At 41.5% G+C, this 16,932-nt stretch overlaps 1 long non-coding RNA gene across 1 annotated transcript; it reads left to right on the top strand.

Annotated features, from left to right (window-relative positions):
- The first annotated feature begins 1,000 nt into the window (after positions 1-1,000).
- LOC116194626 lies at positions 1,001-4,778 on the top strand. The gene is made up of 3 exons (XR_004154470.1): positions 1,001-1,170; positions 2,738-2,801; positions 3,979-4,778. It is a non-coding gene; the product is annotated as an uncharacterized LOC116194626 (long non-coding RNA).
- The last annotated feature ends 12,154 nt before the right edge of the window (positions 4,779-16,932 follow it).

Here is a 16,932-nt window from a genome sequence, read left to right as displayed (position 1 = left end):
GAGTGAAACAAGCAAGCTATGCTTATGCTAAGCGACATAGCTGGAGAAACTTGCATCAATGATTTACTTGTTCGCGAATCTCACGTTCGCAGCGATCACAGTAGAAGCAGCATCAGCATCCTGTGGTGCTCAGTGCAAATCTGCAAGCAAATTGAGTGTCAGCAGTCTTCTTGATTGAAGCTCAAAATTTTTTGCTCATGAGTTTGGTTTTAAAATATATTGTGCATGAGAGAAGGAGAATGGGTGGCATGAAATTCTCTGATCCGAACTCTCTTTCTTCTCTGTTCCCTCAAGATTGCTTAAGAAGAGGGCATTTCTCTGCTTATTGGTGGTTGATATGTTACAGATGGGGTCGGGCGAACATAACTGATGGATCTTCGATCTTAGATTTCTTCATGTGTTATTCACTATTAAGCTTGCAAAATCAGAAGAGGCGGATCAGGAGGGTCCATTCCATCGTAGCTAGTCTAATCAGGAAGCTTAAACTTCAGGATGCCTGCCAACCGCGCACATAGCAGCATAGTAAAATGACATTCCATCTTGACCGCAAAATAAAAATGACCCTCCATCATAAAAGAAATGCAACGTCATCTTGGTATTCAAATTTCCGAATTTTGTGAGTTGAGTGTCGCCTTTCCTTGATGATGGAGGATACAAGTGAGAAGGCAAATGCTTGGAGCTGCAGTGTGTGTGTATATATATATATATATAGATTTCCACATTACACAACTCTAGCATGCACGGTTGACATTAAACAGGTAACACGACGTAATACCATTAAAACCTTCTCACACTTGTAGGTAGCATGCGATGCCTTCGTCACCTGTCTGGCTCTTGCAATACGTTCCCAGTCTGAGAAATCATTGTCAAATCCTCCATAAATATATATATATATATATAAATAAGTTGTTGCACAGAAAAAAAAAAAGAAAAAAAGAAAAGGGGAGGGTAGAAGGGCTCCACGTGGCCCTCAATTTCCCTTGAAATCCATCCCACCGCCATCACTTGACCATTTCATTTGTTCTACCTTTTTCTTTCTTTTTCTTTTCTTTTTGCTCTGTTCTGGGCTGGGGAAGTACGAAGAAGAAACAGAGCAAAAACAGGGAGAGAGAAGGAAGGAAGAAAACGAAGGAGGAGAAGACTGGGGCTTCGGGAACGGTCCGTAAGTTGGTAATATGTTGTCTTAGCATAGGTATTTACCGGGTTAAGTGGAGTTTAAGACGCATTAATGGCAGCTTGATGTGTAGTTGTTATTAGTTCGAAAATTTGATACGGTTAGTCTCCTCTGATCATTTGAATGGTGTGGCTTTTTACGGAATTGGATTTCGTTATACGATTCGAAAGTTATCACGATTTCAAATTCTGAAAATCATAATGAAACGTCAACTTCGACCGGCATTTTTGAACCGAATTCTTCATGTTTTGGCATGCCGTTTGTTTCTAAAACGTAGCCCACATTGTAAGCTTTCCAGAGACTCCAAGATTGTGGTATTCGGAGTTATATAGAGAGAGAGCCGAACTTCCGAAGTTGGGCCATCGCACTGCCCGGGTCTGTTCCGTACAGCCAGCACCAACAACTTCGGGAGGCTCGTTAGGCTCGCTCGGACATCGGATTGCAATGATTTTTGTTTGTACAGATTCGTGTCTGAATCTACTATTTTAAATAATTTTTCGGGATTTTTTTGAAATAGCAATACTGTTGTTATATTTTCAGTAATGAGTGGGTTTATCAATTTTTCTTTCCTCGAGTCCAAAACTGACCACTTTCATGTTCTTTAAGCTCGATTTTCCTTGTTGGTCATATCTAATTTTGGTGTTTGTTAAGTCGATTTCTGTCTTCTCAAGTTAGAGATGTTATTTTTCGAACGTTTGGACTAATAATTTACATTTTGGTTGATTAAATCTTGCTTAATTGAGTCAAATGCGTGTTAACAAGTGATGTTGATTGCATATATCTACACATGGAGTGAAGTAGTTATTTATATCACGATATGTATTGGTTTGCTTTAAGTGACCAGTTTAGCTTAATATGGTCCATGTTTCTTTGATAAAGAAAGGTGAATAGAGCAAGGCAAGTGAAGAGTGTAATGGGCTCGAGTTATAATATTCTTCTTGATTGAGCTTCATTTATTTGATTATGCCCGTACTATGGAATACGAAATAACGGATTAGTTGGATGAATAAATTAGAGAAATCGATGAATTAGGTTAGACTAGCTCATTTAAATGTTTAGTGCACTAAGCTAGGACAAGTCAATGGTGCTGAAAATATACTTATATTTACCCAGTTCTTGCTGATTTAGTAGTTGTACTGAGAGTTGATGTTCCATTAAAAGTTGTTCGTATGTGCTTTACTGAATTGTGAGATGGAAGTAATGGAAGTGTGAAGAGCTAGATATCCACGAGTTGGTGAGGCTAGTAGAGGATGATCTGCTATTGTTTTTCTCCGCGTATTTGGATGTGGTCACTAAATCCATTGTACGTATTTTTGGATTATCAACATTCTAAGTTAGTAACTATAGGTTATTTAAGGTGGATAAACTGTAAATTATGAAATATGCATAGAAAATTTCTAAGAGGAGGATTCTTTATATGGGAAGTTTAAGAGCTGATGCAATTGGTGCATTCTATTTTAGATTTATTCGATCCTTTAAGGCCACTGTGGTGTGATTTGGTATGAGGATCAGTGGAGGAAATGATTTACGAGTTATTTTCTAAACTATGCTTATGATTGATAGGGGTTGAGGACACCAATATTGTCCATCCTGAAGGCCAAGTTTGATGAACCAATTTGGGTGTTTGGTGAGTACCTTATTCCATTGTGAAATGATATATATATATATATATATATATATATATATATACACATATATATTACGTTAAGTGGATGGTAATGATGGTGTGATTAATAGAATTGGCATTTTCTATTTGTGCTGTAGTTGTCTGTTTGAGGGTATGTGATTATTGTTATCATTGCAAGAGCTTTAGCTGGCAATAATAGTATGAAGTGTATAAATTATTTAAGAAGAATATTGTGATAGTTAGAGATTAAGAAATCGGTCTTGCTAGGTTGTATGAATTGACTTGAGAGATATTGGCCTTTTTTGTTTATTTTGATTTGAGATATGCAGTGTGATTGTATATGTTGATTGTGTATGAGATATGTGATGATAATGTGGTACCATTGTAATGTGATTGAGATTTTGCTTGTGTATGATGATATATGAGGTGCGATGGCATTGTTGCAATTGTTTATGCTTGTGATTGTTGTTTGATTATAGCCATGGGACCGTTGATCCGGCGGTATGTAAATAGGACGCCTAGACCGTTGATCCGGCGAGATACAAAAATGGACGCCTAGACCGCTGATCCGGCGGGATACAAAAAGGGACGCCTAGACTCCTACTGCCGGAGGATAATGGGCAGCCCCCGCTTATGAGAAATGAAATGAGGAATTTGTGGATATGAGTGCGGGATCACGGTACCGTCATAACTCTGTTGTGAGGAAATGCAACCCTATGGCTATATTGATTGGTTGTGTTGTTTACTGTTTGTCTGGTATAATTGTTGGAGATGTGATGATTGTTGAGACTGTCTACGGATGTTCTGTGAAAGCCGTGTGGTTGCTAGAGTTTGATATGTCAGGTGGATGTGTTGTGAAGTGGAATGCTAATGAATGGATATTTGATATTTATGGGCTATTGGATATTAGCGAAATGGTTGGAAGAGTTGTGTGTATTTGTTAGTAGGATTTAAATTTAGTTACCCTATTGAATAAAATTATTATTATTTTTATAATATGTATAAAATATACCGTATATCTGTGCGAGGGAGCGAATAGTTGGATTAGATGTGATTGTACTGTTTATTTGAATATTCGGTTGTTAGCAGTTAAATATTTAGTTAATAAATAATTCATTTTGCTTTGAAATATAGTACTCACTGAGATGCAGCTCACACCCTGCATATATTTTTCCAGATAAACTTCTAGCTGTGCGGAAGGACTACTTTTTGATATCGTGGATCAGCTCGGAGAATTAGGTAGGGACCTTAGTTATATGATAAGTATTCTTTTTGCATAGAACGTATTTGTATATGTTACGACCTGAAATTTTTGTGTAGTTGGTTTAGTGATGTGGTTGAAGAGAAAATACTCTCTTTGAGATGCATATACATATTAGAGATTGCTGGATTGGATATATATATTTAGGCCTTATGGAACGTAGGTTTAGATGTGAATAGTTTGTGTGATAATGGATATCGACCAAATTTAAGGGAAGTTCTGTCGAAATTTCGGGTTGTGACATTACCATTAAGATCCACGTTTGGCTATGTTTATCTGTTGGCTGGAGGAGTCACCTCCTAGAAGAGTGGTAAGCAAATGCCTACCACCACTTCAATGATGGAGGCAAAGTTCATAGTTGTTATGCGGCATCTAATTATGGAATATGACTACAAAATTTTGTCACTTTCTGCAACTTCTGTAAAGTGTTGAAAGACCACTAAAGTTATTATGTGACAATAAGTTGCCAATCTTATATTCCAACAACAATATAGAGTGGTCAGTTATCTTTAGAGCACATCGGTATAGCTTCCGTGCTTGCAGGTCCGCTCACAAAAGCTTTAACACCCTCGGTTTTTTATGAGCATGTCGCTAATATGGGTATTATGTCTCGTGAGGATACTATGGTTGAGGTTGTATTTTGATTATAGTATTACAATATGGATATTTTCGGCAGAATAAAGTTTATACAGACTATAGTTTATAGTTTATTACACTATGGATTAATTATGTTTGATATCACTAAGGATTACAGTGGACCAATTGGAAATAGACATATTCAGATCACGTTACATGTGAATTCCATGCTGCGCACCCATATTTGATCTATGTCATTGGATGTATTAACTTATGTGATCATTGATGGGTCTAGTCATGATATACATGTGACGGAGATCTCTTTGGTCCTATATTGATATGTTCAATGGACCAGATTGTTTGAGATGTTTGTAAGGATAACAAATAAGGTTAACTGTAATGTATAACTCTTCAGTGAAATATATGTCGGGCCAAGTGGGAGATTTTTGAATGTTATTCAACGATGTGGCTCAACATACGTACAATTCATTACGTATTATGGGTTATCCTAATTGTAAGCCCGATTAAGTGATCTAATAAAGTTTAAGATAATGGGCTTTAATGATATCTCCGTAAAATATGGAAATTAACGTGCATATACCGTAATGTAATTTATGGTTCTATGATCGACTGAATTAGAAATTACATAACTTCAGGCACTTAAATGCAATTGAGGGGTTATGGTCCATGAGTCGTACGTTAAAAGGTAGTCTCTTGAGGCCCCATTACTGATCACCAGATTGACACGGCTTCTACGCATTGACTTGGAAGACCACATACTCGTTGTTTGCTCACACAACCTACGCTATGGATCCAGGTATGCTTCCGATTCGATTAAGTTAATCTCTCGATGATTTAGCATGTATAATTTGGGATTTCAAGAATTCGATTTTCTAACACAATTGGAAAACACTCTTAGAATGGTCTAATTAAGCTTTTGACAAGCTGGAACGAATTAAAGATCCCAAAAGATCTGTCGTCTATCTAGAAAACATGTAATTAGTCCTCATGGTTTCTGATATTGGGGGTGCGTATGATTGATGATCTAAAATGTACATATATTCATCAACTTTAGTATTAAACTGGTGTCTTGCTCGCGCATTGCGCTGGGTTTTTTCACATATTTTAATTAATATTTTGGAATATATATTTTGGACATATAATGAAATGATGGCTTGTAGTATTTGTAGTTGATATTTGATAAATTACAGTTACGTATTGAATATAAATGATGAAGAGCATCTAGAATGTAACATGTAAAAACATTTACATTCTTTTATTTAAATAAAATATATATAGTATAATTTCTTTTTTCTATTTTAACACTATTAGTAGGGACATTATAATATTATAGTCCTTTTACTGAAATAATGGGTAACTCGAGATATTAGCATATATCCAAACTATTGGGGGAGATCTCTTACGGAAGAGCACACGTTGCACCGGCATTAACATTTATATATTTTGTAATTTATTGTGAAAAATATTTAAAATTACAATGGAATGATGGCTCACCTTATTGTTAGTTTATGTTTTATCAATAATGATGGATAATTATGTAAAGTATTGAGAATATATCTAAAGTTAGTATAATACTTATAAAAATTATATATAATATTTTTATATACTAAAAAGTATAAATAATTTTTTTACATAATATTATTTTTATATAACTAAAAAGTATAGAGCCTTTGGCCCATCATGTCCATGGCCCATTGTCTCATTCTACTGCTCCAACGTGCTGAATCTCGCGCTCTGAGAGTTCTGCTACCTGAATTAAATGGAAAACAATAAAATATAATTAAATTAATCATTTTGATACAATTTTTTTAACTAAAGTTTTAGATACTTCTCAGCTCAAAATGTCAGGAATTCAGGTATGCAATCGCCAACGACGGCATCATAGTCTGTCTCTCCGTGATCGCCTCCATCTTTTCTTGATGCTAGAAATCTCTCCCTCCAAGAGTTTTGTTGCCTGAAATAAATGGAAAATAATAACTAACAATTAAATTAACATTTAAATAAAAGTTTTATTTTTACTAAAAATTATTAATACTTCTTAGCTCAAAATGGCAGGAATTATGGTATGTGTTTACCGACGATTGTCGCCGGTGAAGTGAACAAAGGAATTGAATGTAGCAAATTGTTTTGATCAAACAGAGAGTCAATACCTCTAGAGATTCTACTAAAAGATTTTCGAGTTGAGGAGCCTTGAGGAAGCCGGAGGCTCTAGCACCGGTGAGCAAGTCGCATGTTAAACCACCTCCATCGAGTCCATTTCCACTACTGACGGCCTCGAGTCCATGAGCTCCTCTGCCTCATCATTTCCATCACTGTAGCCACCTTAGATTGCCAAGCAATTACCACCGCCGTTCTCCTCAGCTATACCACCCATTTGTCTTCGAAAACCTCGTGCATGTTGCCTTCGGCCACGACCACTATCACTCTTTTGACCTCTCAACTCTCTCTGGCCGATCAAGATGGCGAATATAACTAGGAAGAAGAAAACATAGACACACTCCCCTCACGGATTGTAAGGAGAGGGTTTGCTCACAGAAGGGATTGACGTTGCCCATAATTAGGGTTTGCTCACAGAAGGGATTGACGTTGCCCATAATTAGGGTTTGCTCACAGAAGGGATTGACGTTGCCCATAATTCTGCTTCGATCCCCATAATTTTGATCCTCCTCTCTATGTCTGAAAACAAATGAAAATGACACAAATAAGAAGGAATATTGTAGACTAACTATTTCGGTTATTGTGGACTATGTAGAGTAATTAATTTCCATGTGGAAAACGAGAGAAAATGAATTAGTCTTTATTGCAATAGAGATATTTTCATATAGAAGAATTTAAAGGGACACGCGATGATGAGCCAAGAAAGGAGAGAAAAAAGCTGACGTGGAAAGTTATTATCGGACGAACGGAAGCCACTCATCGCTCGAGACCAAAGAGCCAACTTTAATATAATATAAATAGATTTAGCTTAGCTAGTATATATAGCCAAAGAGGTAACTTTAATTAACAGTAGGTAATCTAATCGTCATACGCTGTGATTACATAGCTTCACCGAACTGGCACATCTGCATCGTCTGCGTGTGAGAATCCGTAGTCGTCACACCCTGCATGCAACATGGCTGATCGTGGTCTACATTCTGCTGGTTTTGTACTTGGACTTCTTGTTGTATGCTTACTTGACCACCACATCCTCTCGTGGCTGTGATGTTGACAACGGTGAAGTTTGAACTTACATTAATAACGTCATCGCTAGCAATAATGTTTTGCCATCCGATCATGACAGCGTCGCCTCCACACGGACGAGAACAGCCCCCACGGCGTGAGCCGTGGCCGCGATCAGGGTTAAGGCTGTTCTTGCGGATGCTTGGTTGATGAACCTGGATGCCACATGGAAATCGGACTAATTAATCTTGTTAAACATCCAACGGGCCCACAAGAGGTTGGACCCATATGCATGTGAGACCGGTCAACCGAACATGCACATATATATATAAATACATATAACATATACAAATACATGCTTACTGTGCGCACCCGAATTTCGTCTCGTCGGGGCACGCATGCGCGCGCCTAAATGCAACGCGGCTTGAGAGTGTCCACCTTCCCGGGGACGCGCGACGGACGCACGTGAGAAGGAGTCGCCACTTGCCATTTTACGACCCGAAGGTCGAGGGCCGGCAAGTTACCCGGGTCTAGGGGTATGGGGTACACCTAAGATGCTAAGGCAATGGTCTGTACGGAACCGAAAATTCCGAATTCGGGGGTTCTATTACGTGTGGGCCTATATCCCACACGCCCTTTCGATACTCTAACTTGTCTAGGCTTGCCATTTTAATTTAATTACCGCTTTATTAAGTTCCGCTCATCTTATGCGTTTTGACACCGTAAATTCGAAGAAACACTCCGACCGTCCACTCTCCGACCGGGATTTTACATGAATATATGTATAATATAAAACCTTACATTGTTCTCTCAAATAAATAAAAGACAACTACAATGACTAAATCCCGGTCGGTTCGCATTCGGCCATGATTTCACTCATGCTCACCGTATAGTTTGGAAAAGACCGAAAATTAAATTAAATGAGCACTCGGTGTATGGGGGCATTGGACCCCGTGATCGACGGTTATGGGCGTTGGACCCAGTGTGAATCGAGTCCTAAAGGATCGGGCTCGACCCGCATAACAATCAAGTGCAAAAGATGTAACAAGCAAGCTCAAATAAACAATCAATGGGGTTTTGTTATCGCCGAATGTACGTGGATTAATTGATTATTAACCGAAGTATCTTGGCATACAAATCCTACCCTAAAGCAAACAAAAGGGATGATGGATAGGGTATGTAGCATTCGGCATTATTTAAAACGGACCCGATAGACATGACGTCTGTGGTCAAGTCTCGAATGTGTGGGTTATTTTTAGATTATTCTGTATCGTGGCAATATGACTTTTATAGATTAAGAGTGTTTTCACCTAAAACCCAAAACCTAACCCTCTACTTGACTATTTGCCCATGTTGATTATGCCGAGTTTGTGATTAATCCGTTTTTTCATGTTTTAACCCGTTCTAAACACAAACCTATACTAGAGTGACGGCGGGACAAAAACCGGTAATCATGCCCTTGAATCGGTAAATATGTGTGTGTATGAAAATCAAGATTACGTTGCACGTATCTCGGTGCTTTTGAAATTGTGAATTTGAAAAGGGCATGGCTAACAGTTCTTGAACTGTCGACGTAATTACAGATTATTAATCAATTCGTACAATTTATTTAAAAGAGTCAAGTGATTTAATTTAGCCAAATTCAACGTCCCGATTACCCCGTATGTAGAATTTTAGGTTAATTAGAAATTTACCGAATGCTTTGATTTACGGGTTTCGAGTCGTCGAGATAGCCATTTGGTTGACCGCCCGATAAACTCTAATTTCCGACATGATCACGTTGCATACATATAATTACAAAATAAAATATTTAAATGCGGCACATACATTGCCGGTGGGTGATCCAAGTAGAAAAAGGTAAGATATTTTTAGAAAATGTCCAGAGGACTAAATTGAACGATTTTAAAAGATCAGGGACTGATTTGAAAATTCTGAAAAAATTGGGGACTGATTTGAAAATTCTAAAAAATTGGGGACAGATGTGAAAATTCTAAAAATGGGGACTGTGTAAAAAAGTACTGAAAATGTCCTAGGACTTATTTGAAATGAATTTGAAAATCGGAACTGATCTGAAAACAAAAAAATGGCCCCAGGACTAAACTGAAACAGCTTGGAAAGTTCCTTGGGAGGCTTGAAAAAAAATTATGGGAATTCCAGGACTGATCGGAAAATAGTAAAATGACTGGGACTTGATTGAAAATAAATTTTGAAATTCGGGGCAGATCTGAAAAAGGTGAAAAGGGCCCTGGGACTAAACTGAAACAACCTGGAAAGTTCTTTGGGATGCTTGAAAAATTCTGAAAATTCCAGGACTGATTGGAAAATAGTAAAATGACCGGGATTTGATTAAAAATAATTTTTAGAGTTCGGGACAGATCTGGAAAAAATAAAATACGTCCTCTAGACTAAAATGTGACAAAATATAAAGTTTGTAAAATCGAGTTCGGGACAAATCCGATCACCCATGTGACCCAAGAACACTCATTTCACATTATGTCCATCAAGCAAGCAATAATATTCAGGAAAGGAGCCCTAATCATGCCACTAAGTCGAGAATTTACCTAATCCGGAAAATTGAGGGGCTTCTCTGTAAATAGGAAAAAATGCCGGACAATCGGGTCGGATCGGATCGGGCTAGCCCGCCCGAAGGAGAAACCGCCCGGAAGAGCGCTGGACCGGACTGGGGATGTTGGGCCGGAATGGGCCGAGCTTCCGGGCTGGGCTTGCAAAAAAAAAAAACGAACTGGGCCGAGGCCTGTTAGGCAAGGGCGGTCGGGATCGGGCGGCAGCGGCGGCCACGGAGCTGCGGGCGGCGGTTCTCGCCCCTGGACGCCGCGATGAGGGCCGGGATGGACGCGGGAGATGGCTCTGGGCACCGCTTGGGCTTCGCCGTGGTCGACCGGGGCCTTACCGGCGTTTAAACAGTCGGAATCGGGGAGAATTTTGGGGTTTTCCGGCGAGAGTTTTCCGAGTTCTCCGATCTCCAAATCTGGCAAATCGAGAGCAAAATTTTCGTTTTTTCTTTCTGGGTCCTGTTCCCCCTAGCCGAATTCCATTTCTGTTCATTTTAATTTCAATTTCATCCGCTTTCCGTTGAGATTTCGGCCGATTTGGCGGAAATCGCGAAAATCGCGATTTGGGGCTTTCTGGGCCGGCGGGGATCGTGGGCAGCCGGCGAGCGCTGCCCGGCCCCTGCCCAGCTTGCCCGAAATTTTTTTTTTTTTAAAAGAAGGCTGGCAGTCACGGGCAGCCGGTCAACGCTGCCCGGCCCAGCCCGAATCTTTTCTTTTCTTCTTTTTTGTAATATATAATTTAATTTAATTTAAATTAATTTTTTAAAATTTTTTTTAAAGAAAAGGCGATAAATTAGGAAATGACAATTTTGCCCCCCTCGGATCCGATGGACCAAAATTAGGTGCTGACAGCTTGCCCCTCTTTGGTTGCGTGCTCGGATAGAGGATGCAGCCAAAGACTATAAGAAGCACCTCGTTTGGTCATGGCGACCGTTTGGCAATTCTCCTCGTTTTTGCTAATATGTGGGCCTGTTGCAAAAATAGTAAAAACCATAAATTAGTAAATGTGGACGCATACTTAAAAGACATTAAGTGAGGACACGAAGTCCAAAAAGTAGTAAATGCGAACACGAAGTCCGGAATGCAATGAATGTGGACACGAAGTCCGACAAGCAGTAAAAGTGAACACGAAGTCCGAAATGCAGTAAAGCGGGTACGAAATTTGAAATGTAGTAAATAAGGATATGAAGTCCGAAACGGAGTAGATGCGGACACGAAGTCCTGAAAGCAATAAAAGAGGATACGAAATCCGAAACGGAGTAGATGCGGACACAAAATCCAGAATGTAGTAAGTGAGGACACGAAGTCCAAAAATAGTAAATGCGGATACGAAATCCGGAAAGTAGTAGATGTGAACACGAGGTCCGGAATGCAATAAATGATGACACGAAGTCCGAAATGCAGTAGATACGAACACGAAGTCCGAAAAGAAGCAAATGAGGACACGAAATCCGAAAAGTAGTAAATGCGGACACGAAGTTCGGGAAGCGGCATATGCGGGACACGAAGTCCAGAAAGCCGTAAATGCGGACACGAAGTTCGAAATGCAGTAGATGCGGACATGAAGTCCGGGATGCAGTGAATGCGGACACGAAGTCCGGAAAGTAGTAAATGATGACACGAAGTCCGGAATGCAGTAGACATGGACACGAAGTCCGGAATGCAATGAACGTGGACACGAAGTCCAAAATGCAATAGATGCGGACGCGAAGTCCAAAATGCAGTGAATGCGGACACGAAGTCCAGAAAGCAGTAAATGAGGACACGAAGTCCGGAATGCAGTAGACACGGACACGAAGTCCGGAATGCAATGAATGTGGACACGAAGTCCAAAATGCAATAGATGCGGACGCGAAGTCCAAAATGCAGTGAATGCGGTCACGAAGTCCGGAAAGCAGTAAATGAGGATCCGAAATCCGGAATGTAGTAGACGCGGACACAAAGTCCGGAATGTAATGAATGTGGACACGAAGTCCAAAATGCAGTAGATGCGGACGCGAAGTCCAAAATGCAGTGAATGAGGACACGAAGTCCGGAAAGCAGTAAATGAGGACCCGAAGTCCGGAATGCAGTAGACACGGACACGAAGTCCGGAATGCAATGAATGTGGACACGAAGTCCAAAATGCAATAGATGCGGATGCGAAGTCCGAAAAGCAGTAAAGACGGACACGAAGTCCTGGACGCGAAGTCCGAAAAGCAGTAAAGACGGACGCGAAGTCCGAAAAGCAGTAAAGACGGATACGAAGTCCTGGACGCGAAGTCCGAAAAGCAGTAAAGACGGACACGAAGTCCTGGACACGAAGTCCGAAAAGCGATAAAGATGGACACGAAGTCCTGGACGCGAAGTCCGAAATGCAGTAAAGATGGACACGAAGTCCTGGACGCGAAGTCCGAAAAGCGGTAAAGAGGGACACGAAGTCCGTGGACGCGAAGTCCGAAAAGCGGTAAAGATGGACACGAAGTCCGTGGACGCGAAGTCCGAAAAGCTGTAAAGACGGACACGAAGTCCTGGACGCGAAGTCCGAAAAGCGAAAACCAGTAAAGATGGACACGAAGTCCTGGACGCGAAGTCCGAAAAGCGGTAAAGACGGACACGAAGTCCGTGGACGCGAAGTCCGAAAAGCGGTAAAGACGGACACGAAGTCCGTGGACGCGAAGTCCGAAAAGCGGTAAAGACGGACACGAAGTCCTGGATGCGAAGTCCGAAAAGCAGTAAAGACGGACACTAAGTCCTGGACGCGAAGTCCGAAAAGCAGTAAAGACGAACACGAAGTCCTGGACACGAAGTCCTGGACGCGAAGTCCGAAATGCAGTAAAGATAAACACGAAGTCCTGGACGCGAAGTCCGAAAAGCGATAAAGATGGACACGAAGTCCTGGACGCGAAGTCCGAAATGCGGTAAAGATGGACACGAAGTCCGTGGACGCGAAGTCCGAAAAGCGGTAAAGATGGACACGAAGTCCGTGGACGCGAAGTCCGAAAAGCGGTAAAGATGGACACGAAGTCCTGGACGCGAAGTCCGAAAAGCGGTAAAGATCGACACGAAGTCCTGGACGCGAAGTCCGAAAAGCGGTAAAGATGGACGCGAAGTCCGTGAACGCGAAGTCCGAAAAGCAGTAAATGTGGACACGAAGTCCAGAATGCAGTAGATGCGGACACAAAGTCCGGATGGTAAATGCGGACATGAAGTCCGAAAAACAATGAATGCGGACACGAAGTTCGAAATGCAGTGGATACGAACACGATGTCCGGAAAGTAGTAAAGGAGGACACGAAGTCTGAAAAACAATGAATGCGGACACGAAGTCCGGAATGCAATGAATGTGGACACGAAGTCCGGAAAACAGTAAATGGGGACACGAAGTCCGAAAAACAATGAATGCGGACACGAAGTCCGAAATGCAGTAAGTGCGGACACGAAGTCCAAAATGCAGTAACGGTGGGCATGATGCGAAAATGCAGGGAATGTAGAAGCAACAACTAGTGTCAGGGAATGGCGCGGGGCGCCGAAGAGGGGCGCTTGGCATTAGGTCATGGCTTGATTGGGATGGTGTAGTGGTAGGCGTGGCTTGCATTGCCGCCGGGGTGGTTGTGCTTTGCTGGAGACCCGCTTTTTCCCCTCGGGCGGTTGTGTGTTTGATTCACTAGAAGCCGACCCTGCTGTTGGATCGATTGTTTGTTACTCTTGCTGGCAGCTGGTCTCATCGCTGAAGCGATTGCTTGCTGGGAATGCCCCGATCTCGCCACTGAGACTTTTACTTGCGAGGTGGTTGCTCGTTGCTCTGCCGGATCGGCGTCTTGCGATGCGGGACTCGAGCTCTGGGAGCGCCTACGTAGTTCTTGCGTTTGTTGTACCCGTGATCCTGACATCATTAGTAAGTCATGGGATTACTAGTGATTTGTAAGCACAGGTAAAATGATGTGTTTGCGACGCATGTTCTTCAGTTTCGGGTTGCTTGGGCGACCCGTATAGAGTTTTTGCTTTGGCGATGCAAATGAGATCCCATTTTCGAAGGCCTCAACGTGAGGCTTCCAGGGCTCCTGTTGGCCATGCACGAGCATATCGAGACATTCTCAATGATGCCCTAGCGGCTCTGTCGATTATTCGACGTGCCCGTCGGCTTAGGACCCTTCTCGTCAAGGTACCGTAGGGCGGCTGCGCTTGTGACCCGCGTGGGGATTTTTTTGCCCAGATTTGATCAGACTCGATCTGACCATTTCCAGAATGCTATGACTAGACCTCAGAAAGGAATGTCTGGGATTTCGGCTTTGTGGTAGCCTGTTGAAGGGTGGCTGTGACCCATTCTGGAGTTATGCAAAGACAAACAGAAAAGAGAAAGCTTGGGGGATGCTTGAAAAATTCTGAAAATTCCAGGACTGATTGAAAAATAGTAAAATGACCGGGATTTGATTAAAAATAATTTTTAGAGTTCGGGACAGATCTGGAAAAAATAAAATACGTCCTCTAGACTAAAATGTGACAAAATATAAAGTTTGTAAAATCGAGTTCGGGACAAATCCGATCACCCATGTGACCCAAGAACACTCATTTCACATTATGTCCATCAAGCAAGCAATAATATTCAGGAAAGGAGCCCTAATCATGCCACTAAGTCGAGAATTTACCTAATCCGGAAAGTTGAGTGGCTTCTCTGTAAATAGGAAAAAAATGCCGGACAATCGGGTCGGGCTAGCCCGCCCGAAGGAGAAACCGCCCGGAAGAGCGCTGGACCGGACTGGGGATGTTGGGCCGGAATGGGTCGAGCTTCCGAGCTGGGCCTGCAAAAAAAAACGAACTGGGCCGAGGCCTGTTAGCCAAGGGCGGTCGGGATCGGGCGGCAGCGGCGGTTCTCGCCCCTGGACGCCGCGATGAGGGCCGGGATGGACGCGGGAGATGGCTTTGGGCACCGCTTGGGCTTCGCCGTGGTTGACCGGGGCCTCACCGGCGTTTAAACAGTCGGAATCGGGGAGAATTTTGGGGTTTTCCGGCGAGAGTTTTCCGAGTTCTCCGATCTCCAAATCGGGCAAATCGAGAGCAAAATTTTCGTTTTTTCTTTCTGAGTCCTATTCCCCCTAGCCGAATTCCATTTCTGTTCATTTCAATTTCAATTTCATCCGCTTTCCGTTGAGATTTCGGCCAATTTGGCGGAAATCGCGAAAATCGCGATTTGGGGCTTTCTGGGCCGGCGGGAATCGCGGGCAGCCGGCGAGCGCTGCCCGGCCCCTGCCCGGCCTGCCTAAAATTTTTTTTTTTAATAAAAAAAAGAAGGCCGGCATTCACGGGCAGCCGGTCAACGCTGCCCGGCCCTGCCCGAATCTTTTCTTTTCTTCTTTTTTTTTTACATATATAATTTAATTTAATTTAAATTAATTTTTTTAATTTTTTTTAAAGAAAAGGCGATAAATTAGGAAATGACAATTTTGCCCCCCTCGGATCCGATGGACCAAAATTAGGTGCTGACACTTACGTAATATACATGTAAATTATACACTATAAATTTTTGTGGCTGGAAAATAAAAATAAAAATAAAAAGAGGGGTAGCAAGGGGCCCCACGTGTACTTCATTCTCTCCCTCAGTAACCCACCGCCATTGACCTTTTCTTTTCGATTTCTTCCTGTGTTCTCTGCTGAAATAGTTTAAGGAGAGAAACAGAGCAGAACAAAGGGGGAGAGAGAGAGAGAGAGAGCTAAGGTGCAAAGTTAGAGGAGAATTGAGGGAAACGAAGTAAGGAGAGTCGGGATTTGGGAAACAAACCTCAGAATTGAAGCTGAAACTTGCAATTGCGTAGATAAACAACATGGTTTGGTATGTTCAAGCTGAAATAGTTGTGTTGGTTGTGTTTGTTTGTCTTATTTCTATTTGTTCTTTGGATTATCTTGCATGTGGGTAATATAGATTGTTTTATGTTGAATTTCACTTAAGCAACTAGAGGAGTTTAAGTTCCTACGATCATCTATGCCTTCTCGAAAGTATATATATATATATATGCAGGCGTATATATAAACATATATATGCATATATCTTGTTCTTTGAGCCAATTGCAAATTAGAGGTTGGTAAAATAATTCCCAATAATGCCAATTCAATTTCTGACTTGGGGAGTGTTCTTGCATAGAAATTTTCCGTAGGATTAACTGAGGTTGCTTACTGTGAAGTTCAAGAGAAGTGCTGGAAGTGGAAATCTATTTTGAGTAGTAAGTAGAATAAGTTGGATTGATAATTCGATATAGTATTTTAGGAGCTGAGTTTTGTCGAGGCAATTGGCTTGCCGTTACTGTGGTGCTGGAGTGTTTTATAGTTATTTTAATAAGCTAAAAATTTGGAGTTGTGTTCATCAGATGATAAGAACACTTGTCATTTGCTTAGAGTTGGTTGTATGAGTTCACTAAGGCAACAAATTGAAGAAGTTAGATGTTTTTGCTTGAGGGTTAATTGGGTATGGAGGCCAACTTTATTGGGTTGCTGCTTAGCTGCTTATTAACAATTGAATATCGAGCCTCTTCGAATTTACTAATTCAAAATGATTATGAGATAATAAC

This window comes from Punica granatum, chromosome 2 (genome assembly GCF_007655135.1).
Source record: "Punica granatum isolate Tunisia-2019 chromosome 2, ASM765513v2, whole genome shotgun sequence".
NCBI lineage: Eukaryota > Viridiplantae > Streptophyta > Magnoliopsida > Myrtales > Lythraceae > Punica > Punica granatum.
This window is presented reverse-complemented; position numbering and strand designations above follow the sequence as displayed.